This window comes from Rana temporaria, chromosome 12 (assembly GCF_905171775.1).
Source record: "Rana temporaria chromosome 12, aRanTem1.1, whole genome shotgun sequence".
NCBI lineage: Eukaryota > Metazoa > Chordata > Amphibia > Anura > Ranidae > Rana > Rana temporaria.
Window position 1 is genome coordinate 75,002,916 of NC_053500.1, and position 25,926 is coordinate 75,028,841.

Below are 25,926 nucleotides of genomic sequence, written 5' to 3' on the forward strand. Positions count from 1 at the left end.
TGTCTAAATTTACAAAGCCCTTTAAACCATGTTTTACAGGGCGTCGCCCATCAGTGAACAGCATTAAGGCCGCTAGGTTTAAAGACGGCTCTCTACTGCAGGAACAGCTGATCTGAGGAGACATGTATGGGGAAACAAAGCATTTGTTTAGAATAGGAAGGACTAATTTACACTTGCTTCAACAAGGCTTCAGACAGTGCTTTGTTAAAGCTCTCTTAACTTCAGTCAAAGCTCCTGTCACTAAATAAAATCGTTAGCTTACACCTTGCTTTTGCTTTCGCTTCAAATACTATACCCCATGTAGCTTCAGTGGTACTTTAAAGCCTCCATAGAAGTTTATGGCAAAACTCACTTGAAACCCCACCAAAGCCCCAAGCAAAAGCAGGTGTAAACAGGACTTTAAACTAACCATTTTATTTAGCGACAGGAGCTAAACTAGCCCGAATACATAAAATTAAAATTAAGCAAACTTCAACTTTAGGGCTCATGCACACTGCAGTTTAAAGAAGCAGCTCCTACCGGCTTCTGAGCTTTTTTTGAGCTCTAATTTTTTCTGCCTGGAAACTCTGCCAATGTATTCCTGCACACCATGGCTTTTTTTCTGGAGTATAAAGACATTTGCTCTTACAGGCAGAACCCCCCCATGTTTTTGAGAGGTGATTTCAAGCAGAAAAGATGTCCAAGTGCCCAAAAATGTGGGAAAGTGCATGAAAAAGCACGAAAAAGCTCAAAGAAGCTCAAACATAAAATAGGTAGAGTTAACTGAGGGGAGGGGTTTGTGAAAAAAAACTGATTATGGTCAAAAAACATACAAAAGAGCCCAGAAAAGTACAAACTTCTTAAAGCTGAAATAAAAGTTCAAGTGCCTGTAAAAGCAGCTTATTTTTGTGCTGAAACTGAGTCACAGGAGTGCAGAACAAAGTGCACAGTTGTGACCCAGAAAGCACACCAAAACTGCAGGACAAAATAGAAGTTTATAGGAAAGAGCCGCCAACCCACACAAAAACTATGGGTTAGCCTCACTTTGCCCAGGGTTAAGGTTAGGGATTAGGGTTAAGCTTTAGGGTTTCCCATTGAATAATAAGGCTAGGACTCAGGAATTAGAACAGGGACCTCCCCAGAGGTCAAAGGTCAGAAGGCGGGTTCCCAGAGGTCACGGGGCGTGGCTGACCACCCCCCCCCCCAAAGGGTACCGCTTACCCCAACTAAGTCAGGGAATTAACAAGTTGGGGAAAGCTAAGCAGAGAATGGTGATTAGGTTGCAGTTTTGTAATGACACAGTAAACCTTTGATGTCATTAACCACTTCCACCCCAAGGACATCATTTGACGTCCTGGACTCTCAGCGGGGATACCTGAATGATGCCTGTAGCTACAGGCATCAATAAGATATTATTTTCTTTCTGTGCACAGAAATCGCTGAAAGAATGATCACAGCGGCAGTTCTGCTGCTTGATCGTTCTTACAAGCGACGGAAGCAGATGCCCCCCTTGCTTCTCTGTGCCATTGGGGACCCGGAGAAAGAATCGGCCGCTGACCGGATGACGACCACAGAGATTTCCGGTCATCTCTATTAGAGGTAGACCGATATGGGTTTTTCCTCTGGCCTATGCCGATATTTGGAAATCGGGGCGGCCGATATGTGTTACCGATTTTTGCAGCCGATATTTTAGGCCGATTTTTTTTCCCCTTCATCTAAAAAACAAAACAAAAAAAAAACAACTAGGGTGGAGAGGTGGGGAGGAGATACTTGTTTAGGGTGGAGAGGTGGGGAGGAGATACTTGTTTAGGGTGGAGAGGTGGGGTGCAGCCTGTCAGTGCCACATCAGTTCCCACTGGTGCAGCCCATCAGTGCAGCCTATCAGTATACAGTAGTGCCCACCAGTGCAACCTCATCAGTACCCACCAGTGGAGCCTTGCAGTGTCCATAAGTTCCACATCAGTGTATATCAGTGCCCACCGGTGCCACCTCATCAGTGCCCATCAGTGCCACCTCATCAATGCCCACCAATACACCAGTGCATCCCATCATTGTCCAACAGTGCATCTCACCAGCGCATCACATCAGTGCCAACCAGCGCATCACATCAGTGCCAATCCGTGCATCACATCAGTGCATCACCTCATCAGTGCATCACCTCATCAGTGCCCACCAGTACAGCCCAATATTATTGCCCACCCTGACGTGCTGCGCGCCCTGCCCCTGCCTACAAACCCCAGAATGCAGCGCGGGCCGGCAGTTAACGGCCCGCGCTGCATTCTGGGGTTTGTAGGCAGAGGCAATGGCAGCGCGTCAGGGGACGTTTTTTTTTACAGTGGAGGATGTCGGCTGCGGCGGCCGCCGATTGGCTGGTAACGGCCTGCTGGTTGGCCGACTTCCTAAACTAAAAAAAGAAAAAAAAGTCAGCAGCGAACGAGCGAGTGGGCGTGCAGGCGGCCAGACAATCGGCCTATTTTTCATAATAAATCGGCTAATGCCGATATCTTAAAAAAAGACAAAATATCGGCCGATATCTTAAAAAAGGCAAAATATCGGCCGACTGATATATCGGTCAACCTCTAATCTCTATGACAGTCGGAGGCCCAAACGTGATGTTATGACATCACGCATGGGCCCCCAGATGTAAACAATGCCGCGGCTGTCAGCATGAGATCTGTGAATTTTTTTTCTTGATCTCATGCTTTCCAGCCTGGAGGAGAGATGTGGGGTCTCTCTATAAAGAGGACCCGTTACGATAGATTCCTATTACAAGGGATGTTTACATTCCTTTCTCCGGGTGGAGGCACTGGCATTGCTAGTAAGGGAATCAGGAAGAGAAGCCTTGCGGCTTGACAGCCCGTTTCCCTACTACATATACGCGAGTCTCGCTGCGCGTTCTGAGTGGTCTCTGCTGTCTTCTGGGACATGTGTGTCTTCCAGAAGACAGGGGGGGGCGTAGATCGCCACGGATATTACAGCGATCTTTCACCAGAAGTGGGAGCAAATCCCTGTATTAGACAGGTATCTGCTCCCCCCTGAAAGGTGCCTTCATTTTAAGTGTCTTTTGTTGAAGTATATAAACTGTATCTGTAGGCGCTAACTAAAATAAGATCTAATGCTAGCCTGTTCAAATGTCAATAAAAAGCCAAGAATTTATGGGGATGTACATTTTTTACATGTGCGAGCCGCGCTGTGAATGGCCGTGTAATCTTTTGGGACCTGCGACATGGCCCAAAAGATTGCATGAAGGGAAGGGGGGGGGGGGGGGACTTCATCCCGGCACATGGGGAGGAAGTGGGAGCTAGATACCTGTAAAAGGGTACCCGCTCCCCCTCCCAAATGTGGCATGTCGGGGTCGCCAGCACTTAAAGCAGAAGTTGTATTTTTGGGTGGAACTTTGCTTTAAAGACCTAAAGCCAGATAACCCCTACAATATGTAAATAAACTGTCAACCAACCTGAAATACAAAAACGGTCTGAGCCAATATCGCTATTCAAGAGAAAACACCATGAAGTGCCAATGTATACCCCCCTTTCCATTCTGCATCGCCAGAGCCCCAGTATGCAAATACGGGCTTCCTAAAATTGTAGCTTAGGTGTTCCATGCCAGTGCTCTTTAGGTCACCTAGGAGTACACACATGGCAGAGACTTCTTGTGTCAAGGAAGGACACGGTCAAAGTCAATGAGGCTGACAGCCAAACACATCAATTGTCAGATAAATAAATTTGGCAGTTTCTCCTACTCTATCCTAAAATCTGTATTCCCCAGAGAGGCTGACAACTACACTGGAGGAGAGATTTACTAAAGCTGGTGCACCTGTGCATAGTAACCAGTTTCTAACTTTAGCTTGTTCAATTAAGCTTTAACAATAAAATTCCATTTACACTAAAAACAGTGAGCAATAACTATAAAAACCCCCGATAGACTTACCAGTAACGGTATTTCCAGGACAGCTACTTGCGAGATAATTGGCTCCACCCTCTACAGGAAACACAAATCAGATATAATTTAAAGGCCCCTCCCTTTCCTCTGACCCTCTGTTATTTAGAAGATCAAGTAAACCTTCACCAAAAGAGCACTCGGCAGAGGAAAAAAATAGAAACATAAAAAAACTCCACCACCAGGTGAACAAGGTCGACCAGTGAAAAGTAGAATAGGGTGGCAATATAGCCGCTGTCCTGGAAATACCATTACCGGTAAGTCTAACAGGAGGTTCCCCCCCCTCACCTTCCAGGACAGCTACTTGAGAGGATAAGCAAGATTCTATACCTTAGGGAGGGACGACAGCCTGAAGCACTTTCCTACCAAAGGAGAGGTCCGGGCTGCAAAGCATCTGAACTCTACAGTCCCTGACAAAAGTCAGGTCGCTTGTGTACAAATTGACCTGAAGTGCCGCTAAAATATATTTCTAATGAAGATTTTGTTACAAGAAATGGGTCATTTTAATCCCAACAGCTTTTGGAAGAATGTTTCAGTGGAAAACGAAACTGACGAAAAGTATTCTAATATTCACAGCTTGGTAAAGCCCATTGAGTAAATTTTTGCCAAGACATAAGTGTTGTCGCCTTGTTATAGGAGCTTCACCTGTGACTAATAATTGATCAATTAGGTCTCAGGTGTGTATAAAAAGAACACCAGTACACTAGACCTTCTCCACTGCAACTAGACCTCTGCAAACATGCCTAAGATTCACCCGGAGACTAAAGTGTTGATTATCAAGAGGCTGAAGACCAGATCCACTGCTGATGTGGCAGACACCTTCAATGTGTCTCAGTATCAAGTTCAGAGGATAAAAAAAAAAGAAAAAAAAAGAGATTTGAAGAGACTGGAGACGTTTAGGACAAGGCCAGGTCAGGCCGACCCGCAAGACAACTGCTCGAGAGGACCGTTTGTTGGCTCGAAAATCCAAGGCCAGCCCATTTTCCACTGCAGCAGAGCTCCACGAGACCTGGTCACCTGAAGTCCCTGTGTCACCAGAACAGTTTGTCGGATTCTGTCTCGAAATGGCCTCCATGGTCAAATCAGTGCCCATAAACCAGCACTAAACAAAAGACAATTAAAAAACCGTGTGGCATTTGCCAAGGGCCACAGCCTGCTAAAACGATGGACTCTGGAAAAGTGTCAGAAGGTGGATTTTTCAGATTAATCTTCTGTTGAATTACACCACAGTCGCCGCAAATATTGCAGGAGACCTACTGGAACCCGCATGGAGCCAAGATTTACCCAGAAAACAGTGAAGTTTGGTGGAGGCAAAATCATGGTCTGGGGTTACATCTAGTATGGGGGTGTGCAAGGGATCTGCAGGGTGGAAGGCAACATCAATAGTCTAAAATACCAAGAAATCTTAGCTGCCGCTTATATTCCCAACCATAAAAAAGGCCAAATTTTGCATCAGGATGGTGCTCCATCGCATACTTCCATCTCCACATCAAAGTTCCGTAAGGCGAAGAAGATCAAGATGCTCCAGGATTGGCCAGCCCAGTCACCAGACATGAACATCATTGAGCATATGTGATGTAGGATGAAAGAGGAAGCATGGAAGACGAAACCAAAGAATATTGATGAACTCTGGGAGGCATGCAAGACTGTTTTCTTTGCTATTCCTGATGACTTCTATACGAAAAAAACAAATCAGCGCAATAAACATAAAATGACAAGCTGCTGGACACTAGGAGTCAATTAAAAAAATTCCTATGGTAAATGTACAAGAGATAGTGCAGCGCTGATAACAAGTCCATAAAAAGGTAATTCAAGTGATCTTAAAACGTGACTGTATGTAAAAAACATGCGGGTGGTGAGCGTGGAATATAGTGCGACACCTCCACCAATAGCAGAAATGGCCGCTCACCTCACAGGAAAGACCCTCTATTACAGTGATGGCGAACGCGTGGCACGCGTGCCGCTCCTGGCACGGCAAGCTGTTTCGGTGGGCACGCCACACGCCATGAAAAATTGAAAAGAACACACTAAAATCCATTTGTCCCCACCGCACCGCAAACTACAACTCCCACAGTTCTCTAGGGCTATTGATGACGTGTCTGAGTGGGAGTGACAAAGAAGAAACTCCCGGGAGTGATGTGCGTGCGTGTGTGCGCACGCACTCTGATCCAATCAAAGAAGCTGTCTCATCCACACCGCACAAATCAGCGGTGACGTGACTGGGAGCACACACGGCTGGAATCAGAGGAGCCTTTCGGCGGGAATAATGAGCTGCTGGAGCAAGGTCAGACACTGGGAGACAGGAGTTAATGTGCAGTGTACGGTACAGTTATCTTGTTAGTCCTAAGCCTGCCCCACTCTCAGATATCAGGTGCTAGCTCAGCAAATAATCAATTGTGCAAAAAGAACAGCCTCATTACTGTCATTGGGAAACATGTGTCATCATTGGTGTTATTCAGCCTCATTATTGGTTTCATTAGGAAACATTGTGCCCCATCATTGTTGTCGTCATTGGTGTCATTGTGCCTCATTATTGGTGTCATTGCCTCATTATTGGTGTCATTGCCTCATTATTGGTGTCATTGTGCCTCATTATTGGTGTCATTAGGGAACATTGTACCTAATTATTGGTGTCATTGTGCCTCATTATTGGTGTCATTGTGCCTCATTATTGGTGTCATTGCCTCATTATTGGTGTCATTGGAAAACATTGTGCTCTCCCATTTTTTGTCATTATTGGTGTCATTGTGCCTCATTATTGGTGTCATTAGGGAACATTGTGCCTCATTATTGGTGTCATTGCCTCATTATTGGTGTCATTGCCTCATTATTGGTGTCATTGTGCCTCATTATTGGTGTCATTAGGGAACATTGTGCCTCATTATTGGTGTCATTAGGGAACATTGTGCCTCATTATTGGTGTCATTGGAAAACATTGTGCCTCATTATTGGTGTCATTGCATGTGTCAGGTAGGTGAGTGTAATAGTCGGGTAAGTGAGTGTAATGGTCAGGTAAGTGAGTGTAATGGTCAGGTAAGTGAGTGTAATGGTCAGGTAAGTGAGTGTAATGGTCAGGTAAGTGAGTGTAATGGTCAGGTAAGTGAGTGTTATGGTCAGGTAAGTGAGTGTTATGGTCAGGTAAGTGAGTGTAATGGTCAGGTAAGTGAGTGTTATGGTCAGGTAAGTGAGTGTAATGGTCAGGTAAGTGAGTGTAATGGTCAGGTAAGTGAGTGTAATGGTCAGGTAAGTGTTATGGTCAGGTAAGTGAGTGTAATGGTCAGGTAAGTGAGTGTTATGGTCAGGTAAGTGAGTGTTATGGTCAGGTAAGTGAGTGTTATGGTCAGGTAAGTGAGTGTAATGGTCAGGTAAGTGTTATGGTCAGGTAAGTGAGTGTAATGGTCAGGTAAGTGAGTGTAATGGTCAGGTAAGTGAGTGTAATGGTCAGGTAAGTGAGTGTAATGGTCAGGTAAGTGTTATGGTCAGGTAAGTGAGTGTAATGGTCAGGTAAGTGAGTGTTATGGTCAGGTAAGTGAGTGTTATGGTCAGGTAAGTGAGTGTTATGGTCAGGTAAGTGAGTGTAATGGTCAGGTAAGTGAGTGTAATGGTCAGGTAAGTGTTATGGTCAGGTAAGTGAGTGTTATGGTCAGGTAGGTGAGTGTAATGGTCAGGTAGGTGAGTGTAATGGTCAGGTAAGTGAGTGTAATGGTCAGGTAAGTGAGTGTTATGGTCAGGTAAGTGAGTGTTATGGTCAGGTAAGTGAGTGTTATGGTCAGGTAAGTGAGTGTAATGGTCAGGTAAGTGAGTGTAATGGTCAGGTAAGTGTTATGGTCAGGTAAGTGAGTGTTATGGTCAGGTAGGTGAGTGTAATGGTCAGGTAGGTGAGTGTAATGGTCAGGTAAGTGAGTGTAATGGTCAGGTAAGTGAGTGTTATGGTCAGGTAGGTGAGTGTAATGGTCAGGTAGGTGAGTGTAATGGTCAGGTAGGTGAGTGTAATGGTCAGTGTATGTTGCACAATGCATTCCTAATCCCTGCAGTCTGAGCGAATCTGGCAGAATCGTCCATTTCTAGTCCCTTGGGGCTCATTTAGATAAGTCCCAACCTCTGTACAGAGCCGCTGGAAGGTTTAATTCTGTGTTGGCACTTTGCAAGAAATAAATTGCTCTTGTGTCGCGGTTTGGGCACTCGGGCTCAAAAAGGTTCGCCATCACTGCTCTATTAGATAGAGTCAAACATACATTCCCATGAGGGTGTAATCTAGGTAATGCTCCAGCAGGGACCAGGCAATCGGATTCACAGGTGATACCAATATTGAGTGGGTTCAATCATGTAAAAAAGGAGGACAAACCATAGTGCTCTCCGCAGATACTGATAAAGGATTTATTAATATAAAAGTGTAAAAAAACTCACAAACATGGGCACTATGACCAGTGCCAGGCGAGACAGCGAGATGCAACAAACAGTGGAAAGCTGCGGGTGACGTCACGTCCTTCCCCACCGAATGTTGCGTCCCTTGGGGCGGGACATCCTGATGACTTCATCAATAAAGTGTATGAATCCTTGCCAAACCGCATGGATGCTGTCCTTCAAGCTCATGGAAGTCATACAAGATATTACATTTGGATCTCACAGCACCACTACTTAATTTGCTGACATATTTTGGGATTTTCAGTAAAGTTGTTCAATTTCTGTATAGGCAAAACTTTTGCCTTGCCAAAATATGACCTGTAATGATTAAAGCGGTGGTTCCCCCTAAAACACATTTCTAACAATACATTCGTAAGACGCGTTACACTGCGGGTAGGCTGGCTTTTGTTTGGTTTTTTTTTAGTACATACCTCGATCTCGGCGTTTCGTCCCTTGGCGGTGGGCATTCCTAGTTGATTGACGTTCCTCGGACGGGCGCATACTGCGCGTCACGACTTTCCGACAGAAGCCGAACGTCATTGCGCAGGCGCCGTATAGTCGGCTCTATACGGCGCCTGCGCAGCGACGTTCGGCTTCTTTCGGAAAGTTGTGACGTCACGTATGTGCCCGTCCGAGGAACGTCAATCAACTAGGAACGCCCACTGACAAGGGACGAAACGCCGAGATCGAGGTATGTACTAAAAAAAAAAAAAAAAAAAAAGCCAGCCTACCCGCAGTGTAACGGGTCTTACGAATGTATTGTTAGAAATGTGTTTTAGGGGGAACCACCCCTTTAAATGATAAATATTTTTTCAGTGAAACTAATTTATTTCAGTGCATTAAACATCATTTGGGAGGGCTTTAGCTTTTCATATGAGCTATTTCTAACACCAATTGATTTAATTAAAAGTCAGGTTAATAGCAGGAGTTTCTACAAAATAGAGAAGCGACAAGACTTTTGTCAGGGACTGTATAATGTTTTACAAATGCATGAGAGAAAGACCAGACAGTAGCTTTAGAAATTACGTCTAAAAGACCATCTTTCCTCCTCCGCATTCTTGGGAGAGGTACAGAAACTAGGCAGGAGAACCTCCTGGGACCTATGAAAGTTTGAAGATACTTTGGGCAAATAGAAAGGATCAGGCCTAATCACTACCCTGTCCTCTAGAATCCTCAGGAAGGGGTCTTTACAGGAAATAGACTGCAGATCAGAAATCCTTCCTGACGCAATAGCCAAAAGGAAGGAAATCTTTAAGGAAATTAGTTTCAGGGAAGCCTCACGCAAAGGCTCAAAAGGAGCCCTTGCTAGAGCATTTAACACCAACGACAGATCCCAGGGAGGAATATGTTTGATGACCATGGGCGCCTGTCTAGATCTGGGTGAATGGAACCTCCCGATTAAGGGATCTTCCACTAGTCTCTTATCTGAAACCAAAGACAGGGTCGTAACTTGAACCCTAAGCGAGTCCTTTCTCTACCTGTGCAAAAAGTCCAATATACAGGGAGTGGAAAAAGAATCTAAACCGTATTTCCTTTGCCAGGAAATAAAAGTTTTCCAAACTTTCCCATAGATTCTTCTTGTGACCAACTTACGACTGCTCAGGATAGTTTGAATAACCTTCTCTGAACACCCCCTCAACTGTAAGATGCGCCGCTCAGCCTCCAGGCCGTCAAATGGAAGGTCTGAGGGTTTGGATGCAACACTGGTCCCTGATGGAGTAGATCCTTCCTATCTGGAAGGGATCTGGAAGGGGCCAGGGAAGATCCAGAGAGGGTCTTCAGAGAGGAAAACCAACTCCTCCTGTGAAATCCCACGGGAAGGAGAGAGCATCCGTCCCCAAGGACTCAGTCTCTCCCTCCAGAGAGACTGGAGGCAAAAAGATCCACTGTGGGAAGACCCCATCTTGGCACAATTTCCCGGAATGTGCTTTGATGTAGCTTCCAACAGCTAGAACTGATGCTCACTCTGCTCAGATAGTCCGCCAGTGTATTCTCTGATCCCCTGATGTGGACCTCCCTGATTGAAGTGACATTGATCTCTGCTCAGGACAGAATCTGTTGTGTTAGCGTTAGAAGTGACTCCGAACAAGTACCCCCTTGCTTGTTCAGGTACGCCAACGTTGTGGCATGGTCTGAGAAAATTAATGTCTCTTAACTACTTGCCGACCGCTCACCGTCGTTATACGTCCTCACTTTAAAGATGAATATCTCGGTAACGGCAGCAGCTGCTGCCACAATCGAGATTTTCATCTCTTCTGTGGGCGGCCGTGTAAACGATAATGGCGGTCTCCGCGGCGGATTCGCAGCGAGATCGCCGTTATCGGTGGCGGGAGAGGGGGCCCCCCCCTCCCGCCGCTTACCGTAGCCGTCGGTAGCGGCGGAGGGGATCGCGACCGTTCGCTAGCTGAGTGGGGACGAGACTGAAGGAAAAATCTCCTTCGCCCGTCCCCATAGCTCTGCTGGGCGGAAGTGACGTCAAAACGTCAGTCCCGCCCAGCCTCTTAAAAGAAACATTTTTTTTTTTTGTCATTTGAAAAAATGACATTTCCAAATTTTTTCTTTTTTTTTGCATTTAAGCCTAAATATGAGATCTGAGGTCTTTTTGACCCCAGATCTCATATTTAAGAGGACCTGTCATGCTTTTTTCTATTACAAGGGATGTTTACATTCCTTGTAATAGGAATAAAAGTGATCATTTTTTTTTTTCAGTGTTAAAAATTGTAAAATAAATGCGAAAACCCCAAAAAAAAAAATTTAAAGCGCCCCGACGAGCTTGCGCGTAGAAGCGAACGTATACGCGAGTAGCGCCCGCATATGAAAACAGTATTCAAACCACACAAGTGAGGTATTGCCGCAATCGTTAGAGCGAGAGCAATAATTTTAGCCTTGGGCCTTAGGCCTACTCTGTAACTCAAAAAATGCAACCTGTAGAATTTTTTTAAACGTCGCCTATCAAGATTAAGGGTAAAAGTTTGACGCCATGCCACGAGCGGGCGCAATTTTTAAGCGTGACATGTTGGGTATCATTTTACTCGGCGTAACATTATCTTTCACAATATATAAAAAAATTGGGCCAAATTTATTGTTGTCTTATTTTTTAATTTAAAAAAGTGAATTTTTTCCAAAAAAAGAAGTGCGCTTGTAAGACTGCTGCGCAAATACGGTGTGACAAAAAGTATTGCAATGACTGCCATTTTATTCTCTAGGGTGTTAGAAAAAAACATAAATATAATGTTTGGGGGTTTTAAGTAACCGACTCTGAAAAACAGGCCCGGGGCTAAAGTGGTTAAACAGACCCTCTCCTGGCTCCGTGGGCCTCCCAGCTCTGAGAGTGTGCAACAAGAGAAAAACAAAAGCAGGCGCCACTTAGATAAAACTGTACACTTTAATATTAAATTAGTATTGGATGCATCCTGGTCCTGACGTCACTCTGCGTCCCAGCATAGACCTGTCGCTTGAGTTCCAGCCCTCTGTCTGGTAGCCGCAGTGACACCCGGAAACGATCGCTTGGATAGTGAACCGGCACCCCCACATGCGGCGAAGCACAGCAAGCATCTACAGCTGCAGGAACCATCCATACGAGCTGAGGACTGACTGTCATTTGGACTTCTACATATGCCTACATACCGTAACTAATATGTGAGTGCTTTAATACTATTTTAATATTAAAGTGTACAGTTTTATCTAAGGGGCGCCTGCTCTTTGTTTTTCTCTTGTTACATACATTGGAGTCCAGCTTCGGCTCCCCCTGCAAGGCTGCCCAGACCTAAAGTCATCTCACACAGAGCTATCATAGCGCAAAGGACTTTTTGTGGATTAGTGTTTTATGTGTCAGCATGCACCATTACTGTATATATTTCCTCAGAGTGTGCACCCCAGCCCCCCAGACTGGTGTCTGTGGTAACTTTTACTGGAGCATGTTGTGCCCAGTTCTTTCCTCCCTGCAGGTGTTCCCGCTGCTCTCACCAGGAGATATTGAGGAAATCCTCTCTTGGCAGCTGCACCAGCTGATCTAGAGCAGGGGTCTCTAAAGTACGGCTCGCGGGCCACATCCGGCCCGCTAGGACGTTTTGCCCGGCCCGCAGCTTCAGTCATTGGACTCACTGCAGGGACGGCTTGCTTTGCCTTCTGACAAGCATTGAGGGAGTGTGCCAACAAAGCCTATGTTATTAAAGTGCAGACCTGCTGCACTTCCCAGCTCCTCCACCGAGGTTAGTTTCATTTTCGCTGTAACAGCTTGTCTGTGTAAAAGGGGTGGGAGCTGGGAAGTACAGCGTGTCTGCTCTAATACCAGCTCTTCAGAAGCTGCACAGAACACACTGACCTATGGGAAAATTGCAGACAGACAGTCATGGGGAAAATACTGTACTGGGTGTAGTATAGAGGGGGGACAAAACTGTGTGTGGGGGCTCCGATGGGGATGCAGATGTCGTGGGGAGCTCCGATGGGGATGCAGATGTCGTGGGGGGCTCCGATGGGGATGCAGATGTCGTGGGGGGCTCCGATGGGGATGCAGATGTCGTGGGGGGCTCCGATGGGGATGCAGATGTAAGGCCTCATGCACACTTAAAGTGGAGGTTCACCTGGAAATAACATTTTTTACCCTTAGATTCCTGCTCATTTTGTCTAGGGGAATCGGCTAGTTGTTTTAAAATCGAAGCTGTACTTACCGTTGTAGAGAGCGATCTTCTCCGCCGCTTTCGGGTATGGGCTGCGGGACTGGGCGTTCCTATTTTGATTGACAGGCTTCCGACGGTCACATCTATTGCATCCCGATTTTTCGAAAGTAGCCGAACGTCGGTGCGCAGGCGCCATATAGAGCTGCACCGACGTTCGGCTTCTTCGGCTACTCGTGACGCGATGGATGCGACCGTCGGAAGACTGTCAATCAAGAAGGAACGCCCACTCCCGAAGACCCAAACCCAGAAGCGGCGGAGAAGATTGCTCTCTACAACGGTAAGTACTGCTCGGATTTTAAAACAACTAGCCGATTCCCCTAGACAAAATGAGCATCAACCTACGGGTAAAAAAGAATTTATGGGTGAACTCCAGCTTTAATGTTTGGCCCTGGTGCACGAGGCTCTGGCATTTAGGTGTGGATGGAGGATACAAGTGCACCATCCAGCCCCGCTAATGGCAACCTTTTATTAAATTATGCTGAATTCCATTTATAAATAGCTTCTTTTTTTTTTTCGGCCCGCGAATATCTGTAAAATATACAATGTGGCCCTCGAAGTAAAAAGTTTGGAGACCCCTGATCTAGAGAATTCTTCCTGCGAGCCCAATGGTGTAAAAGGAACGTCTGAAGGGGTCTGGAGTGTAACTGGGCCCACAGCACCACTGGGATGGCTGCAGTTATTAACCCCAATAAACTGCATGATACGCCGAAGGGAGGACTGTGGGAGAAACTTGAAGGCCTGTACGGAGAGAAGTTTCGAAAAAATTTCCTCAGGAAGAAAAATCTTTTGGGTAACAGAGTCTATCAGATAACCCAGAAAGGAGTATGCTTTGGGAGAGAACCAGACAGGAATTCTGCTGGTTGACTTTCCACCCCAACTTCTGAAAAGTCCGCAAAACCAACTGCAGATCCCGAAAAAGGGACTCTGTCTCAAGCAAAGATCAAAAAATTGTCTAGATATGGGACGATTGACACTTTGCATCCGAAAAAAAGCCACGCCATCGGCCACGATCTTTGTAAAAATTCTGGGTGCTGCAGAGAGACCAAAAAGGAAGGGTGTTGAACTGCCAATGACTTGGCCCATTTTCCATGAGAATCTGAGGAACCTTCGGTGGCTCTGGCAGATTGGTACATGAAGATAAGCGCCCTGAAGATCCAGAGCCCTGTATGGAAGTGGTTAAAGGACCGGAAAGGGGGCCACAACCTCAGGAAGTCCCACTCCTCCTGAAGCCCCCACTCCCCCCCCCCCCAAAAAAAATTACATGCCAAATGTGGAATGTAAGGGGGCAAGGAGTGGATTAAGCAGAAGTTCCATTTTTAGGTGGAACTCCGCTTTAAGGTGAAAAAACACCCTACAGGATCGCCACGCTCGTCCCCATCATCCTCTTCAGTTTTCAGCCTAGCCGTTGTTTGGCTACACTGGATGGATTAAAAGCAGCGCAGCCATTGGCTGGCGCTGCTGTAAATCACATCCAATGACGCAGTGCGCCGAAAGCGGAGCCGAGTGATACAGTCGGTGGCTACTGCCGCCACTGTATCACGGGCGTGCACCCCAAGAGTTTTCCACCATGCGAGCTCGCTCGCATGAAGGTGGAAAGCTCTTGCGGAGGGAGAGCCATGACAGCCGCCGAGGGACCCAGAAGATGTGGATCGGAGCCACTGTGTGCAAAACGAGCTGCACAGTGGAGGCAAGTATAACATTTTTGTCATTTAAAAAAAAAAATATATATATATATATATATATATATATATATATATATATATATATATATATATATATATATATATATATATATATATATATATATATATATATATATATATATATTAACTTTAGTGTCGCTTTAACCACTTGCTTACTGGACACATATACCCCCTTCCTGCCCAGGCGAAATTTCAGCACTGTCACGCTTTGAATGACAATTGCGCGGTCGTGCGACGTGGCTCCCCTTTTTTTCCCCCCCACAAAGAGCTTTCTTTTGGTGGTATTTGATCATCTCTGCGGTCAGAAAAACACACACACACACACACACACTTTTTGCTATAATAAATATCCAATAGGCCGATACGTATTCTACATTATTTATTTTTAACCAAAAATACCGCAATAAGCGTATAGTGATTGGTTTGCGCAAACGTTATAGCGCCTACAAAATAGGGGATATAATAAGGATTTTTTTTATTTAATATTTTTTTTTACTAGTAATGGCGGCGATCTGCGATTTTTGTCAGGACTGCGAAATTACGGCGGACACGGACACTTTTGACACATTTTTGGGACCACATTTATACAGCAAGCAGTGCTATAGATATGCATCGATTACTGTATAAATGTGACTGGCAGGGAAGGGGTTAACACTAGAGGGCGATCAAGGGGTTAAATGTTTAAAAATTCTGATGTAATGTGTTGTGTATTTGTATTTTCGGACGACACCTGTAATGATTAAAACCCACTTCCCGCACGCTAGCCGTCATACGACTTCCTTGATTTGTGCCATCGGGGGCCCGGAGAAAGAGCCGTCCGGTGGCGGATCACGACGATAGAGATTTCCAGTCATCTCTATGACCGTTGGAGGCCCAGGCGCTTCATTATGACATGAACAAAGCCGCGGATGTCAGCATGAGATCGTGATTTTTTTCCCCCCGATCTCATGCTTTCCAGCCTAGAGGAGGGATGTGGGGGTCCTATTGACCCTGCATCTCTCCATAAAGAGGACCTGTAACTAAACATTCCCATTACAAGGAATGTTTACATTCCTTGCAATAGGAATAAAAGTGGTGTAAAAAAATAAAATGTGAAAAACACCCCTGTAGCTTGCGCTCAGAAGCGTTAGAGCGTGTGCAACAATTCTAGCACTAGACCTCCTCTGTAACTCTAAACTGGTAACCTGTAAAAACAAAAAAAAGTCGCCTATGGAGATTAAGTACTGAAGTATGGCGCCATTCAATGAGTGTGCGCAATTTTAAAGCGTGACATCTTAGGTATCTATTTACGCTGCGTAACATCTTTCACATTATACAAAATAATTGGGCTAACTTTACGGTTTTGTTATGTCTTAATTTATGAAACCGTTATTTTCCCCCCCCAATAAAAAGCGTTTGAAAAAAGTTGCAACAACTGCCATTTTATTCCCTACGGTGTCTGCTAAAAAAATTAAATATATAATGTTTGGGGGTTCTGAGTAATTTTCTAGCAAAAAAAAAAAATTTTTACATGGAGAGAAGTGCCAGAAAAGGCCCGGTATGGAAGTGGTTAAACGAAAATCTTACAATCTGGCATCATGATAAAAATGTTTGTGCTTGTCTGATTGGATGATGCTATCGAAAGCTGTGTACTAACAATCAGATCATACGATCGATTTGAAAGCAGTATTTTTCCCCCCATACCTTTTCGGATTGTGTGTATGGGCCATTAGACACAAGTATCAACATTTATTTTAATTCATGATCTGAATGCAATCAGTGTAAGAAACACTAAATAATAAAAATTCGAGACAATAATATACATTTTAGCTGCAACACATTTTGTTAATGAACAATCTTGCACAATAGAACACACATAAAACAAAAGCAGATTTAAGCAAGTCATAACACTGATTCAGACAGCCACATAAAAGTAGGCAAATTCTTGAAGAGCCGCACACAAAGATGTCACTGTATGCATTTTCCTTCAGGCTAAACTGCACAAATAGCAAGTAAAGGTGTCAAACAAAACAACTTACGCAATAACATTTTCATCTATGCCTTTATACAGATATTTTTCATGAGCTAACAAACTACCTGAACCATAAAGTTTTCCTCCTTAGCACCCTGTACTGAAAACTAAGAAAAGCACTCTGGGATATTTGGGACCACCAATGATATCATGAACTACCATTGCAGCAGTTCTGAGGACACAAGCCGTTTTCCACGAGGTATTCAAAACCATACTAAATACAAATCAGAGAAATTAAAGGGGTCCTTAACCACATATTTTAGACCCAATATGACAATTATGACAAATATGACAATTAGGGCTGCAACCAACGATAATTTTCATAATCGATTAGTTGGCCGATTATTGTTTTGATTAATTGGATAATAGCCTTTTTGGGCCAATTTGTTTTTGGGCAGATTACAAAACACAAATTGCTGCAAAAACACATTCCATGCTTTTCTGCAGCTTCTCCATTGAAGTATATCGAACCAAAAAAAAACAAAATAGCATCGTTTTGCGTTAAAAACTCCTTGCCCTTTCCAAATACGCAGCAGCTGAAAAAAAATCATGGATGTGAATGTGTCCCATAGGAAAACATGTAACTGAACTGTAGTGTGTGTGTGCAAAAATCTGTGAACCCAGGCCTGAGATGTTTAGTAACATAATGGGGTTAAAAAAAGAGGTACAAAAAGAGCAAATAATCGCTACTGTAAGGGGTTCATTTTTTTTACCGTGAGACAGTGAAAGTAATACTTTCAGTAGCGATTTGCTTTTTTGTACTATAAAGGGCTAATGTTATTTTTTTTAACCCCATTATGTTACTGGCCGATTAATGGATTATGAAAATTGTAATAGATTAATTTTATAAATCGATTAGTTGTTTCGGCCCTAATGACAATCATTCAAATTTCAGAAATATTCCTTTGTTTTGCAAAGTTATGTACACTACAAACTGTACGATTGCATTGGCTCTGATATGGCTGTTTTACCAACCTGACAGTGTCCCTCACCTTGTTGTGTCACTGTTGCATCACCAGCCCGTCCCATTAAAGTGAATGGGACTGTCGGTGAATCAACAGCGGGAGGAGCCACTGCATGACAGAGATGATAATTGCTCTTTAACCACCTCAATAATGGGCACTTTCACCCTATTCCTGCCCATGCCATTTTTTTCAGTGCTGTCACACTTTGAATGACAATTGCGCGGTCATGCAACAATGTACCCAAATGACATTTTATTCCCCACAAAAAGAGCTTTCTTTTGGTGGTATTTGACCACCTCTGCGGTTTTTATTTTTTGCGCTATAAACAAAAGAGCGACAATTTTGTAAAAAAAAAAAAAAAAAAAAAAAAAAAAAAAAAAAAAAGAATATTTTTTACTATAATAAATATCCCACAAAAATATAGAAAAAAATCATTTTTTTCCCTCCAGTTTAGGCCGATACGTATTTTTCTACGTTTGACACTATTTTGGGACCATTCACATTTATACAGCGATCAGTGCTATAAATATGCAGATTACTGTGTAAATGTGACTGGCAGGGAAGGGGTTAACACTGTGTGCAATCAAGGGGTTAAATTTGTACCCTAGGGAGTGATTCTAACTGTAGGGGGAGGGGACCGATCGGTGTCCCTATGTACAGGTGACACAGCATCAGTCTCCTCTCCCTGACAGGACATGGATCTCTGTTTACACACAGAGATCCATGGTCCTGCTCATTTCCTGGGCAATCGCGGGTGCCGCCGGGCACGCGCATCGGGTTCCCAGTGATGCGGCGGGTGCGCGAGCCCTAGTGGCTCGGGAAGGCGAGGACATCGAATGTCGTCCTCCCAGAATGAGAGGCTTATCGTCCAGCCGTCACTTGACGGCAGCCTAGTGGTTCAACATTATGATTTAAATCAAGTTGATTTTAAAGCAAGCCTTTTTAATAGCGATTTAAATCCACCCTGTTGTAAAGCACTGCCTAAACTGTCGGCGCTATACAAATCCTGTATAACAATATTATTATTATTATTATTATTGTGTTTAAAAAACCATGTACGATTTAGAATATTGGTTCCGAATTTTTCAGGAATGTCTGGCCACAACAGCCTACACATTAACAGACTGAGCCACCCACTCCCACACATGAAGAATGGCAGGCTGCCTATTCGTGCTTCTGTTTAAAAACACATGCATTTTTAATGCTTTGTTTTCCACATGATGCAATCTATTTATGCCTTTCTATCATGAGCTACTGTGCGTTTTCTAAAGGTTAAAGCAGATTTGCCGGACATTGCGTAGATCGCTGCACAATGTGTGGCGTTTTTTCCCCGGGAGTGGGAGCAGATACCTGGATATGACAGGCATCTGCTTCCCCCTCCCCCTGAAAGGTGTCAAATGCGACACCGGAGGGAGTGGTGGGGGGCATCCAGACATCGGAAATTTATTTTTTGGGTGGAACTCCGCTTTAAAACGTCTGGATGTTTATAAACAGCACACCAAAACAAAAATTATATTATATAAAAAAAAACGGTTTGTGTAACTCAGAAGAATATGCCAGGATAGGTTCAGACTCCTGGAATACGATTTTGACCTGACTTTCAGTTACATTATATAGTGCTACTTGGATGCAACTTTGATAAGGTTTGTATATTGTACGAGGCAAAAAAAAAAAATGCACTGGAATTGCACCAAATGTAGTACAGGTACCTTTCCCAAAATCGTTCCATGCCAAGTCACACTGATCTGACTGAACACCATTGAAAACAATGCGATTTCACTTGTCATGCAATTCTGCGAGACTCAAGTTGCAACTGAAATTGCACCATTGTGAACCAGGTCAGTACACTTAGCAAGCACAAAAGGCCTGATCTCATCTGGCAAACGAGGAGTAGATGAGACAATCAAGAAAATACATTAAATGTAGGAATTAGAAGCTTTGGAACATGCCACTCAACTGAAAAAAAAAAAAAGGGAAACTTTTCTACATAAATGTTGTAATTTTATTTGCTTTTGGCTCCAGGAGTTTGTCAGACACTGTATCAGATGCGGTTATATTATGAATGGCTCTATCACCGCACATGGCCATTGCTGACCGTATCAAATCAAGGAGATGAATATTTGTAGAGATCTCGAGTCATAAAAGGCAGTCTTTACAGAGGCCATACAACTAACAGACCAAAGACACATAATTGGTTAATTGATAAAAAGCCTTACAACTACTACAATGACACATATTACTGCTTTATACAAAAGCAAAAGTGGCCTCCAGCCCTCAGAGAATTTCTTCAAGATGTGATGATCATCTTTGAACAGCCTACTTGAATCATTTACTATCACTACATGAAAAGATTAGGTAAACAATGCTTGTTTGTTTAGTCAAGTGATAAAGCAAACAATAAACGCATATCTATGTATCAAAAGAAAAACACTGCACAACATTTGTTTACATAACAGTTCTGTTAATGTTTTATCACAAGGCTCAGCATCAGATCCAAGGTCTTTTTAAACCGCCCCTTTTTCCCTCTGTATGAAGAACACAACCCTATGCTACTACGCAAAGATGCATTAAAGAAATTAGATCTCATACCCATTATCATCACCAACTCCCAGCTGACAAGAAGATCAATAGATGAAGCCATTATTCCATATGCGACATTAAAAGGAGCCTAGCATGCATTACAGTGATATGTTGTCCTGCTTTTAGGATACATGTCTATGTAATCCGGTCCCTTTACCATCTCTAGCATTACAACATACATGTGTTACAATCACAGCAACATGAACATCATCATAAAGATGGAAATACATTGCATGCAATGCTTCATATAGATTGAAATCATAACTGTAGGTTTCTACAGCCCTGAATATGATAAACAATTACTTTATTTACATAAAATATTGTTCTCCCTTTCTCCCCCCCCCCCCCATCTTAGTCCAACTGATCTCCCCCTGCCCTTTGCAAACACTTTGTCACTCCAGAACTGCTTGTACATTGTTATTTTAGACCAGCGTGACAACAGTCAACCTGTGCATACATGCCAGCATAGCTGCTCCTCTACCTCACTAGGGGGGCATGTGCCAACACAGAAGTACAACCGAGAGACAGTTGTCACCCCATAAAAAGGAAGGGCCCAAACAAGGCCTTTCAAAACAGGAACACCAGATTATAACTGAAAGTGGTTGTAAACCCTCCTGTCACTTTCACCCAGAAAAAGGCCCTGTACACACGACCAGATATGTCCAATGAAAATGGTCCGCGGACCGTTTTCATCGGACATGTCTGCTGGGAGGTTTTGGTCGGATGTGTGTACACACCATCAGACCAAAATCCCTGCGGACAGAGAACGAGGTGACGTAGAAGACACCGACGTTCTCAAACACGGAAGTTCAATGCTTCCACGCATGCGTCAAATCAATTTGACGCATGCGCGGGATTTCGGGCCGCTGGTTATACGTCATAACCAGTGGACATGTCCGATGAGTCGTACTACCCATCGGACATGTCCGACGGACAGCTTTCCAGCGGATAAGTTTCTTAGCATGCTAAGAAACTTTTGTCCGCTGGAAACCGGTCCGCTAGGCCGTACACACGGTCGGACATGTCCGCGCAAACTGGTCCATAATGGGCTAGTATGCAATGCCTATTATGCTTTCTCTTTTCAGGGTAGCGACAGAGGAAGTAAAACCCATCAGGGTTTACTTCCTCTTTAAAGCGCAGCTCCACCCTAAAGTAGAACTCCCGCTGATCGGAACCCTCCCCCCCTCCGGTGTCACATTTGACACCTTTCAGGGGGGAGGGGTCTAAAGACAGGTATTTGCACCCACTTCCGGCCACACAGTCTCAGGCAAACTGCGGGCATTACGTCACCTAACCCCCCCCCCCCCCCCCCCCGTTGTGTGCTGGGAACACTTGGCTCCCAGTACACAGCGGGAGCCAATCAGCAGGCGCAGCGCAACTCGCGCATGCGCCGTACGGAACCGGGCAGTGAAGCCGGACGATGGCGGGGGGAGCAGTCCTCTGCTGTGGACGGCGCTGGACTCCAGGACAGGTAAGTGTCCTAATATTAAAAGTCAGCAGCTGCAGTATTTGCAGCTGCTGGCTTTTAATATTTTTTTTTCCAGCGGACATCCTCTTTAAAGCGGGGGTTCACCCTATCGACGGGAAAAAAAAAATTTTTTTTTCTTTTACCTTTAAATCAGGCATTGTAGCGCGAGCTACAGTATGCCTGTCCCGAATTTTTTCCCCCCATACTCACCTTGTAGTCGTCCATCGAAGATACCGGGGAATGGGCGTGCCTCTGGAGACGGAGGATGATTGACGGCCGGCTCTGGCGCGTCACGCTTCTCCGGAAATAGCTGAAATAGGCTTGGTCTTCACGACGCGTGCGCATAGCCTGTGCGCACGCGCCGTGAAGAGCCGAGACCTACTCCGGCTGTCTTCGGGGAGAGTGACGTGCCAGGGCCGGCCGTCAATCATCCTCCCTCTCCATAGGCACGCCCATTCCCCGCGGGAGCCGGAATCTACGATGGACGACTACAAGGTGAGTACGGGGTTAAAAAAAATCGGGACAGGCATACTGTAGCTCGCGCTACAATGCCTGTCTCGATGGTAACATCAAGTACGAGAGGGTGAACTACCGCTTTAAGCAATTGTAAACCCACTTGGTAAATTTTCAGGCAAACCCCCCCCCCCCCCCCCGTCTTCCATAATGCTATGTGCATTTTTTAAAAATGCCATTCTATACCTCATTACCTAGCCCCACTCATGTGACCATCTTCCGTTCCCTCTCCCGATCTGACAGCAGGAGGAGCTGAGAATACCTCGCTGACATCAGTCGAAGGAGGGGAAGAGAGCAGTCAGGTGATAGTATAGAACGTTCGTTTTTTGAATAAAGCACATACACAGGGCACATAGCATTACGGAAGACAGAGGATTGCCTGAAAATTACAGTTATTTCTGACACGAGCTGACAGGCAGGGAGGGGGGAGAGGAGAGCTGCGGATGATGAAGCACGTAAACTGACCACGGTGTCAGGACTCAGTAGCCACAATAAACCGTGGTCAGTTTACAGAAGGGGGGTGTAGAACCAATCATTTTATAATGATACAGGGGGGCAAAATGACACAGCACAAGCACTGTGCCGTTGTTCATACTTTAAAAGAAACCGTAATATATACACACACACACACAGTGTGTGTGTGTGTGTGTGTGTGTGTGTGTGTGTGTGTGTGTGTGTGTAACAGACACTTCAAAGGAATGCTGCAATATTTAAAAAGATTGAAACCCCCTTTTGAAATTATAGTCACATAATAACCTCATATATAGGATTTTAGTCACTGGGTAACTGTGCCCACATTAATCAGAACAGGGGTAGGCAACCATCGCCATCTAGCAGTGGTGGAACTACCAATCCCATCATGCCTTCACCTCTGGAAGCCATGCCTGTGGCTGTAAGGAATCTTGCAATGCTCAATGGGACTTGTAGTTCCACAAATGCTGGAGTGCTGAAGCTGCCTAGAAAACATACAAGACCTGGGCTACACTTTGAGGTGAATTCATCAAAATTGGAGCAGCTGTGCGTGGCAACCAATCAGCTTCTATCTTTCATTTTCAACAGACATCTGAACAAACTAAAGCCAAAGGCTGATTGGTTGCCATATAGCTGTTCCAGTTTTAATAATATTCCCCATAGTCAATGCCCAGCAATTTTAGCTCATTCCATGTTGCCAATTTAAAGCGACATTAAACCCAAATATTGCAGCTCCCTAATCATTAGATGAGGTGGCTGCATTTCTTTATTATTTGCCCTCTGTTTTCACCTGATCTGGCCAGTATCAGACACATCTCCTTTAATAGTGTGTCCCCACTCTGGATGAAGGAGCACATCTGGACAGCAGCATTGTCAGCCTGGGGGAGGGGAGTGTTAGACCAACTAGTAGCTTTAAATACACTAACAAATTGAAGCCAAACTTCAGCTCACACATAAGCAATTACAGCATTTGTTTTCTCCCCCTTTTAGGATAAAAGTTTCACATTAATAAAAGCTGATCATTGTAAGCACCTCTGTCAATGGTAAATAGTTTGTCTCATCTCTGTAACTGATACATCTGGAAGACAGCTTGTTCTTTTGAAAAACAACAGACTTTCGGACAGATCGCCAAGTGAAAAATAAAGAAAATAAAGCCTAAAAGAAGAATAAATGCGGCCATCACATCTAAGAATTGGTAATGAATGTATGTTTTAGGTTTATTAATGATCCAATAGTCAGCCTTCCTCTATTCATCAGACACATGAGATATAAACATTGTGTCAGCACACATCACACTGCACCATTGTAGTCATCTTCTCATAGCCAATCACTGAGTCACAGACACCTGAAATCATCCAAGAATAATGACCCCCTTCAGGTTACTACATAGCCCATCATGAGTGTCCTCAGAAGGCATGCTGGGAGTTGTAGTCCTCACTGGGCCATAGTTCCCCAAACTGGCCTGAACAATCCAGACTCTCCGTTCTAAGTCCTCGCCCCGCTCCCCCAATGGATTTCCACACTTCCCATTGCAGACACTGGGACCGGACACCGGCCCTCACTGCCACTTTTAGTTCCCCAACAGCTGGATTTGGGGGGGGGGGGGGGTGCCCACATGTCTGCCCCATAAAAAAGCACGTGTTAGCGGAGGCCTACCTCTCTCCCACCCTCCCTCCTCGGGGACCCATTAGAAGAAGAAGTCTCACCGTTCTCCTCCTCTGAGAACTTCTCTCTCCGCTCCTCACTCTGACGCAGCTTCTACAGTCTATGGCAGCAACGCCGGAAACCGCTCGACCCACCTCACTCCACTCCCCGCCCACAAGTTGCCAATCTCTGTCTGTCCTGCCCCACCCACTCCTGACAAGAAACGTCCAACTCTGTACTGTCCTTAGGGGGCGTCACCCTATCCGCCTGTCCCACTCCAACTCGTCACGCCTAAACCAATCACATCGCTTCTTGGACCTGATTTCGTTGTGTATTATTCATGAGTGGGGCGTGCTCTATTACGCTATTGAGGCCCAAGAGCTAGTTTTGTATTCATGAGATAGTTCGGGGCGCCGCCCACTTGTTGGTCTCAGGGACGTTCCTTTGCGGTTTGGGCTGTTCCGCCCAGCGAGTTACCCTCCCCCCACTTGACTGTAGAAGCACACCAGGGGCGGAGGGGGAGGCGCTACTCGATGGAACAGCCTGCTGGAAGTCAGGAGGATTCCTGGCAGCGTGACGTTAGGTGTTGTCACGTCAGTGTAAACGGCAATGACGCCAGAAAGGAGAACACGATGGCTTCCTAGTTTGTTTGTTTTGTACGGATTAGAGGACACAGAAACACGAGGGCTGCTATTGCTGCCTTCTTCTTGGAGGAATGCTAGTCGCCTGACTCGAACAACCTACAACAGTTATACAGAGAAGGATGGGAGAGTTGTCCTTACTAAAGGCAAAACATTTTATTTGTTGTTGGATAAAGTAAAGGAGTCTTATAACCCCGTCACGTTTTTATTTGTGTCCCATTGAGGAGATTTCCCTTCACTTCCTGTCCCAGTGAGAGGAAATTCCTCCAAAGTGAGGGAACCCGGGGTGTCCCCACAATTAGTGTCCCCATTAGAAGCTTTCCCCTCTATTCCTGTGCTGACATCAACCCAAGATTTGCACTTTTCCTTCACTGATAATGGTAACCAGAAGAAGGCGAATCTACCTAATGGGGGGCACAGGCCGCAATAAAAACGCCACAGCTGTTCTAATCCATCTCTACCTAATGGGGGGCACAGGCCGCAATAAAAACCTGACAGCTGTTCTAATCCATCTCTACCTAATGGGGGGCACAGGCCGCAATAAAAACTCCACAGCTGTTCTAATCCATCTCTACCTAATGGGGGGCACAGGCCGCAATAAAAACTCCACAGCTGTTCTAATCCATCTCTACCTAATGGGGGGCACAGGCCGCAATAAAAACGCCACAGCTGTTCTAATCCATCTCTACCTAATGGGGGGCACAGGCCGCAATAAAAACCTGACAGCTGTTCTAATCCATCTCTACCTAATGGGGGGCACAGGCCGCAATAAAAACTCCACAGCTGTTCTAATCCATCTCTACCTAATGGGGGGCACAGGCCGCAATAAAAACTCCACAGCTGTTCTAATCCATCTCTACCTAATGGGGGGCACAGGCCGCAATAAAAACCTGACAGCTGTTCTAATCCATCTCTACCTAATGGGGGGC

General features: G+C 45.0%; 1 protein-coding gene across 3 annotated transcripts in view; it reads right to left on the minus strand.

Annotated features, from left to right (window-relative positions):
* The window catches only part of STAT3 (signal transducer and activator of transcription 3), a 157,643-nt gene extending 133,123 nt beyond the window's left edge, over positions 1–24,520 (minus strand). For all 3 annotated transcript variants that reach the window (XM_040330489.1, XM_040330488.1, XM_040330487.1), the window contains exon 1: positions 24,419–24,520. The gene's annotated coding sequence lies outside the window, so the exon portion shown is untranslated. The remainder of the gene's footprint in view (positions 1–24,418) is intronic.
* Between the last annotated feature and the right edge of the window lie 1,406 nt (positions 24,521–25,926).